Genomic DNA, 19,399 nt, shown 5'->3' with positions numbered 1-19,399 from the left:
CCTCGAGAACGTGACGTATTTTGGATCGCGGGCTCGAGACCAGGTGTGGGCAGTTTGCTTTTGCCGCGATCTTATACGGTCTCTGGGAACTTTAAGTATTAGAAACGAACATAGATTTATATCAACTGCTGTCGTGGCGCGGTTGGTTGCTCTGTACCTCGAGAGCGTGACGTATTTTGGATCGCGGGCTCGAGACCAGGTGGGGGCAGTTTGCTTTTGCCGCGATCTCATACGGTCTCTGGGAACTTTAAGTATTAGAAACGAACATAGATTAATATCAACTGCTGTCGTGGCGCGGTTGGTTGCTCTGTACCTCGAGAACGTGACGTATTTTGGATCGCGGGCTCGAGACCAGGTGTGGGCAGTTTGCTTTTGCCGCGATCTTATGCGGTCTCTGGAACTTTAAGTATTAGAAACGAACATAGATTTATATCAACTGCTGTCGTGGCGCGGTTGGTTGCTCTGTACCTCGAGAGCGTGACGTATTTTGGATCGCGGGCTCGAGACCAGGTGGGGGCAGTTTGCTTTTGCCGCCATCTCATACGGTCTCTGGGAACTTTAAGTATTAGAAACGAACATAGATTTATATCAACTGCTGTCGTGGCGCGGTTGGTTGCTCTGTACCTCGAGAGCGTGACGTATTTTGGATCGCGGGCTCGAGACCAGGTGGGGGCAGTTTGCTTTTGCCGCCATCTCATACGGTCTCTGGGAACTTTAAGTATTAGAAACGAACATAGATTCATATCAACTGCTGTCGTGGCGCGGTTGGTTGTGCTCTGTACCTCGAGAGCGTGACGTATTTTGGATCGCGGGATCGAGACCAGGTGGGGGCAGTTTGCTTTTGCCGCGATCTCATACGGTCTCTGGGAACTTTAAGTATTAGAAACGAACATAGATTTATATCATCTGCTGTCGTGGCGCGGTTGGTTGCTCTGTACCTCGAGAGCGTGACGTATTTTGGATCGCGGGATCGAGACCAGGTGGGGGCAGTTTGCTTTTGCCGCGATCTAATACGGTCTCTGGGAACTTTAAGTATTAGAAACGAACATAGATTCATATCAACTGCTGTCGTGGCGCGGTTGGTTGCTCTGCACCTCGAGAGCGTGACGTATTTTGGATCGCGGGATCGAGACCAGGTGGGGGCAGTTTGCTTTTGCCGCGATCTAATACGGTCTCTGGGAACTTTAAGTATTAGAAACGAACATAGATTCATATCAACTGCTGTCGTGGCGCGGTTGGTTGCTCTGTACCTCGAGAGCGTGACGTATTTTGGATCGCGGGCTCGAGACCAGGTGGGGGCAGTTTGCTTTTGCCGCCATCTAATACGGTCTCTGGGAACTTTAAGTATTAGAAACGAACATAGATTTATATCAACTGCTGTCGTGGCGCGGTTGGTTGTGCTCTGTACCTCGAGAGCGTGACGTATTTTGGATCGCGGGCTCGAGACCAGGTGGGGGCAGTTTGCTTTTGCCGCGATCTAATACGGTCTCTGGGAACTTTAAGTATTAGAAACGAACATAGATTTATATCAACTGCTGTCGTGGCGCGGTTGGTTGCTCTGTACCTCGAGAACGTGACGTATTTTGGATCGCGGGCTCGAGACCAGGTGTGGGCAGTTTGCTTTTGCCGCGATCTTATACGGTCTCTGGGAACTTTAAGTATTAGAAACGAACATAGATTTATATCAACTGCTGTCGTGGCGCGGTTGGTTGCTCTGTACCTCGAGAGCGTGACGTATTTTGGATCGCGGGCTCGAGACCAGGTGGGGGCAGTTTGCTTTTGCCGCGATCTTATGCGGTCTCTGGAACTTTAAGTATTAGAAACGAACATAGATTTATATCAACTGCTGTCGTGGCGCGGTTGGTTGCTCTGTACCTCGAGAGCGTGACGTATTTTGGATCGCGGGCTCGAGACCAGGTGGGGGCAGTTTGCTTTTGCCGCGATCTAATACGGTCTCTGGGAACTTTAAGTATTAGAAACGAACATAGATTTATATCAACTGCTGTCGTGGCGCGGTTGGTTGTGCTCTGTACCTCGAGAGCGTGACGTATTTTGGATCGCGGGATCGAGACCAGGTGGGGGCAGTTTGCTTTTGCCGCGATCTCATACGGTCTCTGGGAACTTTAAGTATTAGAAACGAACATAGATTAATATCAACTGCTGTCGTGGCGCGGTTGGTTGCTCTGTACCTCGAGAACGTGACGTATTTTGGATCGCGGGCTCGAGACCAGGTGTGGGCAGTTTGCTTTTGCCGCGATCTTATGCGGTCTCTGGAACTTTAAGTATTAGAAACGAACATAGATTTATATCAACTGCTGTCGTGGCGCGGTTGGTTGCTCTGTACCTCGAGAGCGTGACGTATTTTGGATCGCGGGCTCGAGACCAGGTGGGGGCAGTTTGCTTTTGCCGCCATCTCATACGGTCTCTGGGAACTTTAAGTATTAGAAACGAACATAGATTCATATCAACTGCTGTCGTGGCGCGGTTGGTTGTGCTCTGTACCTCGAGAGCGTGACGTATTTTGGATCGCGGGCTCGAGACCAGGTGGGGGCAGTTTGCTTTTGCCGCGATCTTATGCAGTCTCTGGAACTTTAAGTATTAGAAACGAACATAGATTTATATCAACTGCTGTCGTGGCGCGGTTGGTTGCTCTGTACCTTGAGAACATGACGTATTTTGGATCGCGGGCTCGAGACCAGGTGGGGGCAGTTTGCTTTTGCCGCGATCTCATACGGTCTCTGGGAACTTTAAGTATTAGAAACGAACATAGATTTATATCAACTGCTGTCGTGGCGCGGTTGGTTGCTCTGTACCTCGAGAGCGTGACGTATTTTGGATCGCGGGCTCGAGACCAGGTGGGGGCAGTTTGCTTTTGCCGCGATCTCATACGGTCTCTGGGAACTTTAAGTATTAGAAACGAACATAGATTTATATCAACTGCTGTCGTGGCGCGGTTGGTTGTGCTCTGTACCTCGAGAGCGTGACGTATTTTGGATCGCGGGCTCGAGACCAGGTGGGGGCAGTTTGCTTTTGCCGCGATCTAATACGGTCTCTGGGAACTTTAAGTATTAGAAACGAACATAGATTTATATCAACTGCTGTCGTGGCGCGGTTGGTTGTGCTCTGTACCTCGAGAGCGTGACGTATTTTGGATCGCGGGCTCGAGACCAGGTGGGGGCAGTTTGCTTTTGCCGCGATCTAATACGGTCTTTGGAACTTTAAGTATTAGAAACGAACATAGATTCATATCAACTGCTGTCGTGGCGCGGTTGGTTGTGCTCTGTACCTCGAGAGCGTGACGTATTTTGGATCGCGGGCTCGAGACCAGGTGGGGGCAGTTTGCTTTTGCCGCGATCTAATACGGTCTCTGGGAACTTTAAGTATTAGAAACGAACATAGATTTATATCAACTGCTGTCGTGGCGCGGTTGGTTGTGCTCTGTACCTCGAGAGCGTGACGTATTTTGGATCGCGGGATCGAGACCAGGTGGGGGCAGTTTGCTTTTGCTGCGATCTAATACGGTCTCTGGGAACTTTAAGTATTAGAAACGAACATAGATTTATATCAACTGCTGTCGTGGCGCGGTTGGTTGCTCTGTACCTCGAGAGCGTGACGTATTTTGGATCGCGGGATCGAGACCAGGTGGGGGCAGTTTGCTTTTGCCGCGATCTAATACGGTCTCTGGGAACTTTAAGTATTAGAAACGAACATAGATTCATATCAACTGCTGTCGTGGCGCGGTTGGTTGCTCTGTACCTCGAGAGCGTGACGTATTTTGGATCGCGGGATCGAGACCAGGTGGGGCAGTTTGCTTTTGCCGCGATCTAATACGGTCTCTGGGAACTTTAAGTATTAGAAACGAACATAGATTCATATCAACTGCTGTCGCGGCGCGGTTGGTTGCTCTGTACCTCGAGAGCGTGACGTATTTTGGATCGCGGGCTCGAGACCAGGTGGGGGCAGTTTGCTTTTGCCGCGATCTTATGCGGTCTCTGGAACTTTAAGTATTAGAAACGAACATAGATTTATATCAACTGCTGTCGTGGCGCGGTTGGTTGCTCTGTACCTCGAGAGCGTGACGTATTTTGGATCGCGGGCTCGAGACCAGGTGGGGGCAGTTTGCTTTTGCCGCGATCTAATACGGTCTCTGGGAACTTTAAGTATTAGAAACGAACATAGATTTATATCAACTGCTGTCGTGGCGCGGTTGGTTGCTCTGTACCTCGAGAGCGTGACGTATTTTGGATCGCGGGATCGAGACCAGGTGGGGGCAGTTTGCTTTTGCCGCGATCTCATACGGTCTCTGGGAACTTTAAGTATTAGAAACGAACATAGATTTATATCATCTGCTGTCGTGGCGCGGTTGGTTGCTCTGTACCTCGAGAGCGTGACGTATTTTGGATCGCGGGATCGAGACCAGGTGGGGGCAGTTTGCTATTGCCGCGATCTAATACGGTCTCTGGGAACTTTAAGTATTAGAAACGAACATAGATTCATATCAACTGCTGTCGTGGCGCGGTTGGTTGCTCTGCACCTCGAGAGCGTGACGTATTTTGGATCGCGGGCTCGAGACCAGGTGGGGCAGTTTGCTTTTGCCGCGATCTAATACGGTCTCTGGGAACTTTAAGTATTAGAAACGAACATAGATTCATATCAACTGCTGTCGTGGCGCGGTTGGTTGCTCTGTACCTTGAGAGCGTGACGTATTTTGGATCGCGGGCTCGAGACCAGGTGGGGGCAGTTTGCTTTTGCCGCCATCTAATACGGTCTCTGGGAACTTTAAGTATTAGAAACGAACATAGATTTATATCAACTGCTGTCGTGGCGCGGTTGGTTGTGCTCTGTACCTCGAGAGCGTGACGTATTTTGGATCGCGGGCTCGAGACCAGGTGGGGGCAGTTTGCTTTTGCCGCGATCTAATACGGTCTCTGGAACTTTAAGTATTAGAAACGAACATAGATTAATATCAACTGCTGTCGTGGCGCGGTTGGTTGCTCTGTACCTCGAGAACGTGACGTATTTTGGATCGCGGGCTCGAGACCAGGTGTGGGCAGTTTGCTTTTGCCGCGATCTTATACGGTCTCTGGGAACTTTAAGTATTAGAAACGAACATAGATTTATATCAACTGCTGTCGTGGCGCGGTTGGTTGCTCTGTACCTCGAGAGCGTGACGTATTTTGGATCGCGGGCTCGAGACCAGGTGGGGGCAGTTTGCTTTTGCCGCGATCTCATACGGTCTCTGGGAACTTTAAGTATTAGAAACGAACATAGATTTATATCAACTGCTGTCGTGGCGCGGTTGGTTGCTCTGTACCTCGAGAGCGTGACGTATTTTGGATCGCGGGATCGAGACCAGGTGGGGGCTGTTTGCTTTTGCCGCGATCTAATACGGTCTCTGGGAACTTTAAGTATTAGAAACGAACATAGATTCATATCAACTGCTGTCGTGGCGCGGTTGGTTGCTCTGTACCTCGAGAGCGTGACGTATTTTGGATCGCGGGCTCGAGACCAGGTGGGGGCAGTTTGCTTTTGCCGCGATCTAATACGGTCTCTGGGAACTTTAAGTATTAGAAACGAACATAGATTCATATCAACTGCTGTCGTGGCGCGGTTGGTTGCTCTGTACCTCGAGAGCGTGACGTATTTTGGATCGCGGGATCGAGACCAGGTGGGGGCAGTTTGCTTTTGCCGCGATCTCATACGGTCTCTGGGAACTTTAAGTATTAGAAACGAACATAGATTTATATCATCTGCTGTCGTGGCGCGGTTGGTTGCTCTGTACCTCGAGAGCGTGACGTATTTTGGATCGCGGGATCGAGACCAGGTGGGGGCAGTTTGCTTTTGCCGCGATCTAATACGGTCTCTGGGAACTTTAAGTATTAGAAACGAACATAGATTCATATCAACTGCTGTCGTGGCGCGGTTGGTTGCTCTGCACCTCGAGAGCGTGACGTATTTTGGATCGCGGGCTCGAGACCAGGTGGGGGCAGTTTGCTTTTGCCGCGATCTAATACGGTCTCTGGGAACTTTAAGTATTAGAAACGAACATAGATTCATATCAACTGCTGTCGTGGCGCGGTTGGTTGCTCTGTACCTCGAGAGCGTGACGTATTTTGGATCGCGGGCTCGAGACCAGGTGGGGGCAGTTTGCTTTTGCCGCCATCTAATACGGTCTCTGGGAACTTTAAGTATTAGAAACGAACATAGATTTATATCAACTGCTGTCGTGGCGCGGTTGGTTGTGCTCTGTACCTCGAGAGCGTGACGTATTTTGGATCGCGGGCTCGAGACCAGGTGGGGGCAGTTTGCTTTTGCCGCGATCTAATACGGTCTCTGGAACTTTAAGTATTAGAAACGAACATAGATTTATATCAACTGCTGTCGTGGCGCGGTTGGTTGCTATGTACCTCGAGAACGTGACGTATTTTGGATCGCGGGCTCGAGACCAGGTGTGGGCAGTTTGCTTTTGCCGCGATCTTATACGGTCTCTGGGAACTTTAAGTATTAGAAACGAACATAGATTTATATCAACTGCTGTCGTGGCGCGGTTGGTTGCTCTGTACCTCGAGAGCGTGACGTATTTTGGATCGCGGGCTCGAGACCAGGTGGGGGCAGTTTGCTTTTGCCGCGATCTTATGCGGTCTCTGGAACTTTAAGTATTAGAAACGAACATAGATTTATATCAACTGCTGTCGTGGCGCGGTTGGTTGCTCTGTACCTCGAGAGCGTGACGTATTTTGGATCGCGGGCTCGAGACCAGGTGGGGGCAGTTTGCTTTTGCCGCGATCTAATACGGTCTCTGGGAACTTTAAGTATTAGAAACGAACATAGATTTATATCAACTGCTGTCGTGGCGCGGTTGGTTGTGCTCTGTACCTCGAGAGCGTGACGTATTTTGGATCGCGGGCTCGAGACCAGGTGGGGGCAGTTTGCTTTTGCCGCGATCTCATACGGTCTCTGGGAACTTTAAGTATTAGAAACGAACATAGATTTATATCATCTGCTGTCGTGGCGCGGTTGGTTGCTCTGTACCTCGAGAGCGTGACGTATTTTGGATCGCGGGATCGAGACCAGGTGGGGGCAGTTTGCTTTTGCCGCGATCTAATACGGTCTCTGGGAACTTTAAGTATTAGAAACGAACATAGATTCATATCAACTGCTGTCGTGGCGCGGTTGGTTGCTCTGCACCTCGAGAGCGTGACGTATTTTGGATCGCGGGCTCGAGACCAGGTGGGGGCAGTTTGCTTTTGCCGCGATCTAATACGGTCTCTGGGAACTTTAAGTATTAGAAACGAACATAGATTCATATCAACTGCTGTCGTGGCGCGGTTGGTTGCTCTGTACCTCGAGAGCGTGACGTATTTTGGATCGCGGGCTCGAGACCAGGTGGGGGCAGTTTGCTTTTGCCGCCATCTAATACGGTCTCTGGGAACTTTAAGTATTAGAAACGAACATAGATTTATATCAACTGCTGTCGTGGCGCGGTTGGTTGTGCTCTGTACCTCGAGAGCGTGACGTATTTTGGATCGCGGGCTCGAGACCAGGTGGGGGCAGTTTGCTTTTGCCGCGATCTAATACGGTCTCTGGAACTTTAAGTATTAGAAACGAACATAGATTTATATCAACTGCTGTCGTGGCGCGGTTGGTTGCTCTGTACCTCGAGAACGTGACGTATTTTGGATCGCGGGCTCGAGACCAGGTGTGGGCAGTTTGCTTTTGCCGCGATCTTATACGGTCTCTGGGAACTTTAAGTATTAGAAACGAACATAGATTTATATCAACTGCTGTCGTGGCGCGGTTGGTTGCTCTGTACCTCGAGAGCGTGACGTATTTTGGATCGCGGGCTCGAGACCAGGTGGGGGCAGTTTGCTTTTGCCGCGATCTCATACGGTCTCTGGGAACTTTAAGTATTAGAAACGAACATAGATTTATATCAACTGCTGTCGTGGCGCGGTTGGTTGCTCTGTACCTCGAGAGCGTGACGTATTTTGGATCGCGGGATCGAGACCAGGTGGGGGCAGTTTGCTTTTGCCGCGATCTAATACGGTCTCTGGGAACTTTAAGTATTAGAAACGAACATAGATTCATATCAACTGCTGTCGTGGCGCGGTTGGTTGCTCTGTACCTCGAGAGCGTGACGTATTTTGGATCGCGGGCTCGAGACCAGGTGGGGGCAGTTTGCTTTTGCCGCGATCTAATACGGTCTCTGGGAACTTTAAGTATTAGAAACGAACATAGATTCATATCAACTGCTGTCGTGGCGCGGTTGGTTGCTCTGTACCTCGAGAGCGTGACGTATTTTGGATCGCGGGATCGAGACCAGGTGGGGGCAGTTTGCTTTTGCCGCGATCTAATACGGTCTCTGGGAACTTTAAGTATTAGAAACGAACATAGATTCATATCAACTGCTGTCGTGGCGCGGTTGGTTGCTCTGTACCTCGAGAGCGTGACGTATTTTGGATCGCGGGCTCGAGACCAGGTGGGGGCAGTTTGCTTTTGCCGCGATCTTATGCGGTCTCTGGAACTTTAAGTATTAGAAACGAACATAGATTCATATCAACTGCTGTCGTGGCGCGGTTGGTTGCTCTGTACCTCGAGAGCGTGACGTATTTTGGATCGCGGGCTCGAGACCAGGTGGGGGCAGTTTGCTTTTGCCGCGATCTCATACGGTCTCTTGAACTTTAAGTATTAGAAACGAACATAGATTTATATCAACTGCTGTCGTGGCGCGGTTGGTTGCTCTGTACCTCGAGAGCGTGACGTATTTTGGATCGCGGGCTCGAGACCAGGTGGGGGCAGTTTGCTTTTGCCGCGATCTAATACGGTCTCTGGGAACTTTAAGTATTAGAAACGAACATAGATTTATATCAACTGCTGTCGTGGCGCGGTTGGTTGTGCTCTGTACCTCGAGAGCGTGACGTATTTTGGATCGCGGGCTCGAGACCAGGTGGGGGCAGTTTGCTTTTGCCGCGATCTAATACGGTCTCTGGAACTTTAAGTATTAGAAACGAACATAGATTTATATCAACTGCTGTCGTGGCGCGGTTGGTTGCTCTGTACCTCGAGAACGTGACGTATTTTGGATCGCGGGCTCGAGACCAGGTGGGGGCAGTTTGCTTTTGCCGCGATCTTATACGGTCTCTGGGAACTTTAAGTATTAGAAACGAACATAGATTTATATCAACTGCTGTCGTGGCGCGGTTGGTTGCTCTGTACCTCGAGAGCGTGACGTATTTTGGATCGCGGGCTCGAGACCAGGTGGGGGCAGTTTGCTTTTGCCGCGATCTCATACGGTCTCTGGGAACTTTAAGTATTAGAAACGAACATAGATTTATATCAACTGCTGTCGTGGCGCGGTTGGTTGCTCTGTACCTCGAGAGCGTGACGTATTTCGATCGCGGGCTCGAGACCAGGTGGGGGCAGTTTGCTTTTGCCGCGATCTAATACGGTCTCTGGAACTTTAAGTATTAGAAACGAACATAGATTTATATCAACTGCTGTCGTGGCGCGGTTGGTTGTGCTCTGTACCTCGAGAGCGTGACGTATTTTGGATCGCGGGCTCGAGACCAGGTGGGGGCAGTTTGCTTTTGCCGCGATCTCATACGGTCTCTTGAACTTTAAGTATTAGAAACGAACATAGATTTATATCAACTGCTGTCGTGGCACTGTTGGTTGTGCTCTGTACCTCGAGAGCGTGACGTATTTTGGATCGCGGGCTGGAGACCAGGTGGGGGCAGTTTGCTTTTGCCGCGATCTAATACGGTCTCTGGAACTTTAAGTGTTAGAAACGAACATAGATTTATATCAACTGCTGTCGTGGCGCGGTTGGTTGTGCTCTGTACCTCGAGAGCGTGACGTATTTTGGATCGCGGGATCGAGACCAGGCCAGCGCAGTTTGCTTTTGCCGCGATCTCATACGGTCTCTGGAACTTTAAGTATTAGAAACGAACATAGATTTATATCAACTGCTGTCGTGGCGCGGTTGGTTGTGCTCTGTACCTCGAGAGCGTGACGTATTTTGGATCGCGGGCTCGAGACCAGGTGGGGGCAGTTTGCTTTTGCCGCGATCCTATAAGGTCTCTGGGAACTTTAAGTATAAGAAACGAACAAAGGTTTATATCAACTGCTGTCGTGGCGCGGTTGGTTGTGCTCTGTACCTCGAGAGCGTGACGCATTTTGGATCGCGGGATCGAGACCAGGTGGGGGCAGTTTGCTTTTGCCGCGATCTATTACGATCTCTGGAACTTTAAGTATTAGAAACGAACAAAGATTTATATCAACTGCTGTCGTGGCGCAGATGGTTGTGCTCTGTACCTCGAGAGCGTAACGTATTTTGGATCCTGGGCTCGAGACCCAGCCACTGCAGTTTGCTTTTGCCGCGATCTTATACGGTCTCTGGAACTTTAAGTATTAGAAACGAACAAAGATTTATATCAACTGCTGTCGTGGCGCGGTTGGTTGCTCTCTGTACCTCGAGAGCGTGACGTATTTTGGATCGCGGGCTCGAGACCAGGCCAGCGCAGTTTGCTTTTGCCGCGATCTTATACGGTCTCTGGAACTTTAAGTATTAGAAACGAACAAAGATTTATATCAACTGCTGTCGTGGCGCGGTTGGTTGCTCTCTGTACCTCGAGAGCGTGACGTATTTTGGATCGCGGGCTCGAGACCAGGCCAGCACAGTTTGCTTTTGCCGCGATCTAATACGATCTCTGGAACTTTAAGTATTAGAAACGAACATAGATTTATATCAACAGCTGCCGTGGCGCAGTTGGTTGTGCTCTGTACCTTGAGAGCGAGACGTATTTTGGATACTCGGCTCGAGACCTGGCCACCGCAGTTTGCTTTTGCCGCGATCTTATACTGCTAACCCCTACTGCTTACACAGTATTGCTCATATGTGTATCTACACACTTCACCGTGTGTACTGAAATGTCTGAAAATACATCTTTATGGACCAAAAATGATAATTGCATAGAATTCTGTTGTGGTTTATATTGTGACGACAATAAAAAGTATCATTTTGGTAATAACAAAAAATCATCTCTCACTTTAGGTGGCATACTCCTATTGGAGTCTATATCAATCCGCTCAAAAGCAGCGGGAGAACATCTTTTTGTGACCTGTTATCAATCATGATCTAGTTTTTGTGGCATGCATGCTAAAGAGCATTAATGGAAGTACATGTGGTGAGAAAATTGGGTCAATTGAGGCTATTTTAGACCCCTTTATGCCTCCCAGGAGCAGCGTAGGAAATTTGTTTACCACTGAGTGAAGAGGTTTGTTTACAAGTGACGAAAACTTCCGGCTCGGATAGCAAAAAATCTTCATGATCATGGTACGGAAACCTGATGATGCCATGAATGGCCAATTTGTCAGCTATCCGGTGATGGGTAGCGTTTAGCTAGTGAAAACTTCTATCTAGACTAAGAGACCACATTACTTTTGTGATTTAGTGTGTAAGTCAATGGGGCTTTTAATGGGCGTATGCTACCTTAAGCAAAAATGCTAAAATTTTTCATTTTAAGTGTTAGAAGTCCCAATTTTGGACCAAAGTAGTTGCTATGGTGTGTAAAAATGGTTTTCAAGCAAACGTCTGAAAATTCAAGCTTGGATGATTTTTACGCATAAATTAGTATTACAGACTTAAAGTACCACAGAGAGCATGTGCGTTTCTATACATGAGACCAGAACAACATTTTGAGCATTTCTGACCAGTTTTCCTCCCCAATAAACTATTGGGTCATTAAGCCTTGACCTACCAAAGCTTCCGTAATTTGATTCATTCCTTGACCCTGCTAAATAGGTGCCAAATGCACGATATTCAAAATCCTTCAGAATCAGACTAAAATGCCTGCCGTGTGTGTGACGTGAATGACTTAGTTCAGTGAAATTTGACATCCGTGGGCACCTAAAGTACATGGTAACCATATTTTAGGTTATTTTTGCTAAAGTTGGAAGTACCTGGTGTTTGACTAAAGACAAATACTCAGTTTCAATGCATGAAATACCCATAATGTTGTTAGCTTAGGCCTCAGGTTCATAATGGCGCTACGTTAGTACCCTAGACCACGTCTACACCAGCTGTAGCACAATGTGAGGTCTGTATCCTAAGTGGAGTGGCTGCTGAGTGCTAAAACCTTACACAGAGAATGTTTTGAGTCTTATTTAGCAAATAATCCACAAAGGTATGCATTTTCTGCTCCTACATATGTGCATCAAGGGGTTTTGAGCCTATTTTCACTATCATTAGTTTTCTGTTGTTTTGTCAATTTTCAGAGAAAGTTGATGTGCCAAGTCCTCAGCATTCACAGCAATATACTTTGAATGGGTGTGGTATCAATGGCCTCAACTGGTTAGATGAGGTAACAACAAATCCCAAACAACTCTGACAGCAGAAAGAGATATCCTGATGCTTCCATGGGAGATCTACTGTAGTAACTACAGTATAGGAACCAGTGCTCGCCACCAATGGAGAATAAGGTAATTTGACGTTGTTGTTCTTTGCCGAGCAACAAATTTGAATGTTTTATCATGAAATATGCCCCCCTATCCACCTCTCTTCCCTTATAACTGTCTTTAATACATTGTAACAACCTATGCACAAACCTTTAAATGGACTGGATATGCTGTTGAGGTGAACAGTGTATCTAGATAGCATTTCAGTATTTGTTCCTTTTGACTACTGTACATACTGTTACAGTGTGTTTCAGTGTGTGGCCGTTGAGCGTGTCGTATCAAGAATATAGGAGGCGATCATTTATTTAGTAACAGACTTGGTTTATTATTGTACTTCAGTAGCCATATTCAATGGAGTGCACAGACTCGTAGTGTGTAATATGAAGAGCAAGTACGGTAGCTCATATTGATCAGCTACATAAATGTACTTGTCACACAGTGAGGCTGTGGTTTACAAATCCCGATGATCCAGTTTTGGCAAAGAACACCTTCAATTCTCTTCTCTTATTCTTAGTAACTTAGCAGTTGCACTGGAGTGACATGCAATATCAGTTTAACATGTTCCAAACAGTTCAGGAATACATTGGGGTATGTCCTGTAGGTCAGTTTGGGAGGAATCAGCTGAGCTAAACAAAAGTAGTTTTCATCACTTTTCAGAGCCAGAGACGAAAAAACCCTCCCCGCAGACCCTTCTCTGGATGACGTTTCTGCAGGTAGGGCAAGCCAGACCAAGTGGGCGGTGATCAGGAATACCAATACAACCTGCAGGAATCATAGATGCACCCAAATTGGTCAAGCTTATCAAAATTGGTGACTGGAAATGTTGTTGCAGTCGTAGACCTGGTTACTGCTTACACAGTATTGCTCATATGTGTATTTACACACTGCACCTTGCATACTGAAATCTCTGAAAATACATCTTTATGGACCTAAAATGATAATTGCATAGAATTTTGTTGTGGTTTATATTGTGACGACTATAAAAAGTATCATTTTGGTATTAAAAAAAAAATTCATCTCTCACATAAGGTGGCATACTCCTATTAGAGTCTATATCAGTCCGCTCGATTGTTCTCCTTCAAGAAAAGTGCCAAAAAGCAGCAGGGGAACATCTTTTGTGACCTGTTATCAATCATGATCTAGTTTTTTGTGGCTTGCATGTTGAAGAGCATTAATGGAAGTACATGTAGTGAGAAAATTGTGTCAATTGAGGCCATTTCAGACCCCTTTAAGGCCTCCCAGGAGCAGCGTAGGAAAATTGTTTACCACTGAGTGAAGAGGTTTGTTTACAAGTGACAAAAACTTCCGGCTCGGATAGCAAAAAATCTACATGGTCATGATACGGAAAATTGATGATGCCATAAAAGGCCAACTTGACAGCTATCCGGTGATGGGTAGCGTTTAGCTAGTGAAAACTTCTCTCTAGACTTAGAGACCACATTACTTTTGTGATTTAGTGTGTAAGTCAATGGCGCTTTTAATGGGCGTATGCTACCTGAAGGATTCTTGCCAGGTTTGTTACTGTTTTTTAAAGCTTTTTATATGGACAAGAGTTCACTCTTGTAGCTACATAGTGATTCCAAACACAACCTTTGATTCAAGTCCTACAATTCTTCCATATCAGAAAGACCTATAGGGTCGTCCCCACATCCATTGCTTGTCTCTCTGTGAGCCATCATAGCACTGTGATAGGCCCTTAATAGAGCTTGCAAATTAACAAACCTGTTTCCTGTAGATTCTGCAAACATGGTTTGTTGTGACTGAGTTGAAAATATCTCATGTCCTTTATCTGCTGGGTTAATTACTCTCTCATACTCTTCCTTGTCGAGCCTTCTATAAGCAGGTTTGCAAGAGGAATTAGTTGCCATATCTGTATCAGAAGAGCTAGGAATATCACCAGTGCAATTGGCATCAGCTTCAGCAGCTGTTCAAGCAGTAAAGCCAAACCTGTTACCTGGCTTGAAGGTTATTACATGCCTATCAAACATGCCTTTCCTTCTACCCATTGTTCTAAATACTAATCAGTTTTTATCCTTAAAACATACCAATTTTCCAGTGACCTATTCACTAGTTTTGTTTGTAAGCATTTATTGGAAGTCTAAGCAGTTGAATAGCTACACATAGAATGATACAAGACAAGACTTACACTGAGAAACTAGTCAATATGATCGACTACAACTAGTTTGGAATGTTGTTTGAACAGCGCCCTCATTCTAGATCCGGTCACAGCTAGTGCATAGATCTCCTAAGTAGTTTTTGCACCAAAATCTGACAAAATACCTTTGAAAAGCAGTGCCAAAGTAACAAGTAACTTTTTCTCTTTCACTTTAGAGCCACAGCTAAGGGCGCATGCTTACTGGATGCTGGGAGTGATCAAATTTTCAGAGGGAAGAAGGCCAACCAAGTTTTCACCAGAGGGGGTAAGTAGCACCAAACTGAGGGACTGTGCTTAAAACACATTGTGTGGACCCAAGAACAATTTAGACATTCAGTAGATGCCTGTCATGCTGATGGAATGACTTCTTATCACACTAGGGAATATGTCAATCATTGGGCTCTCACTTGTTTAAAGTTCAGTACTGTATTATTCATATAGACTGTACAACATGTGTGAAACACCATATGAAGATTCACCCAATAGACCGAGATACACAGAAATGATGTAAGTCACAACTTCTCAAACTATCATAAAAATGAGGTTTAATGTGGAGTTTAAATATCTCAGCTGTTACTTAAGGTGGCATACTCCTATTAGCATCTATATCAACCTGCACAAGTGTTCTCCTTCAGGAAAAGTTCCAAAGAGCAACAGGAGAACATCTTTGTTTATATCTTATCAATTAGGATCTGGTTTTCTTGGTTTGGCTGTAATGGAGCATGAATGGAAGTACAAGTGGTACACAGATTGGGTCAGTTGAGGCAAGTTTAGACCACTTTAGGTCTCCCTGGAGCAGCATATGAACATTGTTTACTGCTGAGTAAAGAGGTTTGTTTACAAGTGAAGAAAATTTCAAGCTCTCATAGGAAACAAAAAGTCTGCACAGTCATGATAAAGAAACTTGAGGTTGAAATGAATGTGATAAATTTATTAGAATAAACCAAAAGCAAATAGAATAAAGGGTAATTTAAACCAAGAAATACTGCACGACGCAACTCACATGCATACCTGTAAATGTTACCCACGCACGACGACACATACAACACTGACACGTAAAGGGAAACACAGCATCACACGCATTAAAACAATCGAAGACCATTAACAGGGTGTACTGCTGAGTTTCTGGAGAAAGATTGTAAAACAAACCAGCTGCTGCTGAAGAAACAAAGTCTAAACATTCAAGAGTTCTGCTGCCTCCATTGGTCTTTATTATAACTTTCTGTCAAATATCATTGGAGATATGGATATTTTGGCTTCCAGATTAAAGGTACAAAGCCAACATGTCTGGGAGGAAATGCTCCTAAAAAGGTCAATGCCCGTTCACTGATGCACATATTATATGACATCACGGTCACGCCAATACATGTGTCTAAATGCTTCAAAGCATGCCTTTTCTTTCATTGTTGATGCTGGATCTGGAAAATAACCATTTCATCCTTAATTAAAAGTCTTGAATTTTAATATATCAACACTGAGGGAACCCTGAAGGATTGATAATCCAACACAATCGTAGAATAGAAAAGGTGAGGGATTTCTCAACCAAGGCTTCCTATACAATTGAGTTTTCTCCTGGCATCTTGAATCCAGTGAAATGACCATTGGCTGGAAACTCACTTCTGATTCTTTGGACTGCACATGATGGTAGCACAACCCTGACGTGTCTTGCTAGGAACCCCCAGCACCTTTGAACCTGTTGACCGTAGGCTATGTATCTGTACTGCCTAAAAAAAAATATTGAAAGTTCAAAATGTATGAATGTTGGCCCATGATGTCCACAATAACAAGCAGGGATACAATGTACAGTTATGGTTACATTTGTTGTGAATTTACACCTTCCATATTTCATGAAACATTCTTTTGTTCAGACAATTGATTTGCAAAACTCCAGGCCTAAGTACTAGCCTAGTAATAATGAGTATAAAATGACACATATGCCTACCTAGCATGGCTGCATAATGCAGCTTACGTCCCGAGCCAAACTTTCAGTATGTAACCACCACTACTACTACTACTACGCACCATACTGAACATGTATGAATACATAGCCAACACACAGTACATATGGGTTGTAAGGATTCTATGGTTGTAAGTCACCGTAACACAACTCACAATATGGTTAAGGCAGTTCCGCGAATTCCAACCACACATGCAAAAAATGGACTGGATTTTGTTTGCTTCATTACTAAATTCTTACCACGTTGTATGCTCCTTGCAATAGTTCCGAACGGGTTTCTTCTTCGATATGTTGTGGAGCTTCAATTTCGGCTCATTTGACAGGCTCGAACTGATACGGTTCTATATCCTAACAGTAACACCTCAGGTCCACCCTCAACATTAGGTTCAATATTGGCATGATCATCGCCTTCACTCTCTGCTTCGAATATTAGAAAGGGCACTCCAATTCTAGTACAATTTCACTGCCTGGTGAAGAACCACTATCACTTTGAACTTCGGTTGCCACATTTGGTTCTAAATCTGACATTCCACGGGAAATTTAGATTTGAATTCGTGCTGACTTGTTATCGATTGTTTTGTGTATTTATGTACACTTGTCGGAGTGTAGGTATGATATATGTTCGGAGGAAACAGCGAGAGCAAATCGTGTTCCTAAAATGTTGTCACATTAGGTCATGAGATTACGAAAAAAAATTTCGAAAGGAAAAATCAAGTTTCTAATTGGCAGAGTGGTTGATATATGTTCTAGAGAACATGCTTAGATGGATCCCAAAAATACAGGATGTTGAAATTTTCGTGTCGTGGCCATAATAAGTAAGAATTTGAAAATTGCCATTTTAGACTCTATGAGCCTTAAGTATAGCTAAGGGTATTGGTTATGATATGTAGTCACGGAATATGACAAAAAGGTCTCATCATTTTACGCTTGAGTGATTTGGGGGCAAATTTTGTGAAAAATCACCAAAATATCGCAATGTGGCACGAGATTGACACGGAAGTAACAACACATTGGTACACCATGGCATGTGCCCAAAAATGCACTGATGAAGTAATAATTAGACTGGAAGAACATGTTCATGGCCTGTAGAGACCAATGTACTACCTGTGTCTGTTGTTTTGATCTGTGTGTTATTGAGATGTGTAGTAGTACAAGTAAAGGATGGTATAAGGAGCCACTAGTTTCAATGTTAAGCTATTGAACAAGTAAAACCTGAGGAACTGAAGTTGTACATCTGGTGAGTAGTCTACTTTTATACAGTGTAGTGCTGATAGTCGTGATCGATTAATCGCCAGTAGTCGCGATTACACTTTGGAAGTTTGATTAATCGCTCTCAAAACCTAAGTTGCGATTACTGGACTAAAGCTAGCACTACACACAATCTGCTATTGAAAAATAGCCTAACCTATCAAAAACAACACTTAAGCAGTTTGTCAGCAAATATTGCAAACACAGGTTCTTACAATGCTACACTAGAACTGTGCTGTGTTAAAAATCAGCAAGCACCTGTTCAGGTTAGATTCATGCGTTTACTTGTTAGTAATACGATTGTTCTGCAGTGCAACATTTAGTCCTAGCAATGTTTCATCATTGCGCATAATTGCAAATTCCCAAATTTATTAATCTTTAATGATTGCCAAAGAATTTGTAATTTCTTCAAACATGCATGTTTACAGTATATTTCATTTCTGGCCAGTGGTTCACATGTATCATATGTCTGATAGAGTGTGTCGATTGCGGTGAAGTTTCATTTCAATGTGTCATAATATGTGCATGCTATCACACTAGGCTAAAGCCTAGCCTAGAAGGTGAACGTCCTTCTACAGAAAACTCTTGCGTAGTAATCATCACACCGCTACAGGGTGTTGCATCTATTCATTTTTTTGCTGTGATTAGTGCTAGTAGTTGTAGTAGCCTTGTAGATCCATTCCAAAGTTTTTGATTTACTTTGAAGGATTTTAAGAAATGTTGAATATTGAAATTTGTTGACAGTTTTTGTTTGGTAGATGTTTTAACATGAATTAGACATCACACATTAAGACTTGAAAGAACAAATAGGGACAGTGCACCATGGAAAAAGATTTGTTTGACTGTATTTCTGCAATGTAGAAATGACAGTGATGATGCCATAACTGTAACCGAGTATCGCGAGAAGAGCTATGCGATTAATCAACTACAAAAGTAAGAGTCGACTATCAGCACTAATACTGTGTACCTAGCAGAGCAAAAAGCGACAGTCAGAATTTAAATGCATACATTACAATGTAATATATGTGGTGTAAGAATCAGTTTTATTGAGACCCAGACTGCAATCAGAATAAGGATAGGCCTATATACAGTAACACATTTGTAAATGGAAAGCTCACACCTTCACAATGTCAGACTAAGATTGGATGGCACGGGCTGATGAAATAAATGCAAATGTTGCAAAATATACATCAGCCCCAACAAGTTACACAAATGGCTGCAGGATGTGGACAGGTGCCTACACCATCAGTAAGCCAGGGGCACCAGCATATGGCATTATCCGCACAATGCTATCCCTGGCAGCTAAGAGAAGAGCCACATTCCAGCATCTGCTCTTCAAAGTATTGTGCAAAGAAATTAACTTTTTAAGTACCAAATCATTTCACATCTCCCACATATGCCACAACAGCCTATGTGTGGAGGTGTCACATCCATTGCTTGTGTCTCTGTGAGCCATCATAGCACTGTGACAGGCCCTTAATAAGACTTGCAAATTTACTAACCTGTTTACTGTAGATTTTGTCATATATCAGAGGAGAGTACTGCTTTAGTCAGTGCTCTGTAGAGAGACCTGTTTATTGAAA

The 19,399-nt window shown here is 45.0% G+C and overlaps 1 protein-coding gene across 14 annotated transcripts in view; it reads left to right on the top strand.

The window, feature by feature from the left end:
* LOC139967080 (uncharacterized) overlaps window positions 1-19,399 on the top strand; it is a 354,423-nt gene that overhangs the window by 217,595 nt on the left and 117,429 nt on the right. The window contains exons 1-4 of one of the 14 annotated variants that reach the window (XR_011792850.1): window positions 11,804-11,920; window positions 12,277-12,480; window positions 13,114-13,169; window positions 14,788-14,876. The exons of 10 other annotated variants lie outside the window; for them this stretch is intronic. The gene's annotated coding sequence lies outside the window, so the exon portion shown is untranslated. Of the gene's footprint in view, window positions 1-11,803; window positions 11,921-12,276; window positions 12,481-13,113; window positions 13,170-14,787; window positions 14,877-17,489; window positions 17,806-19,399 lie in introns of those variants that run through there. 3 more of the 14 variants (XR_011792868.1, XR_011792875.1, XR_011792876.1) reach the window with 3 other exon arrangements.

This window comes from Apostichopus japonicus, chromosome 4, assembly GCF_037975245.1.
Source record: "Apostichopus japonicus isolate 1M-3 chromosome 4, ASM3797524v1, whole genome shotgun sequence".
Taxonomy (NCBI): Eukaryota; Metazoa; Echinodermata; class Holothuroidea; order Aspidochirotida; family Stichopodidae; genus Apostichopus; species Apostichopus japonicus.
The sequence above is the reverse complement of the archived record's forward strand: the minus strand, read 5'-3'. Positions and strand labels throughout refer to the sequence as shown.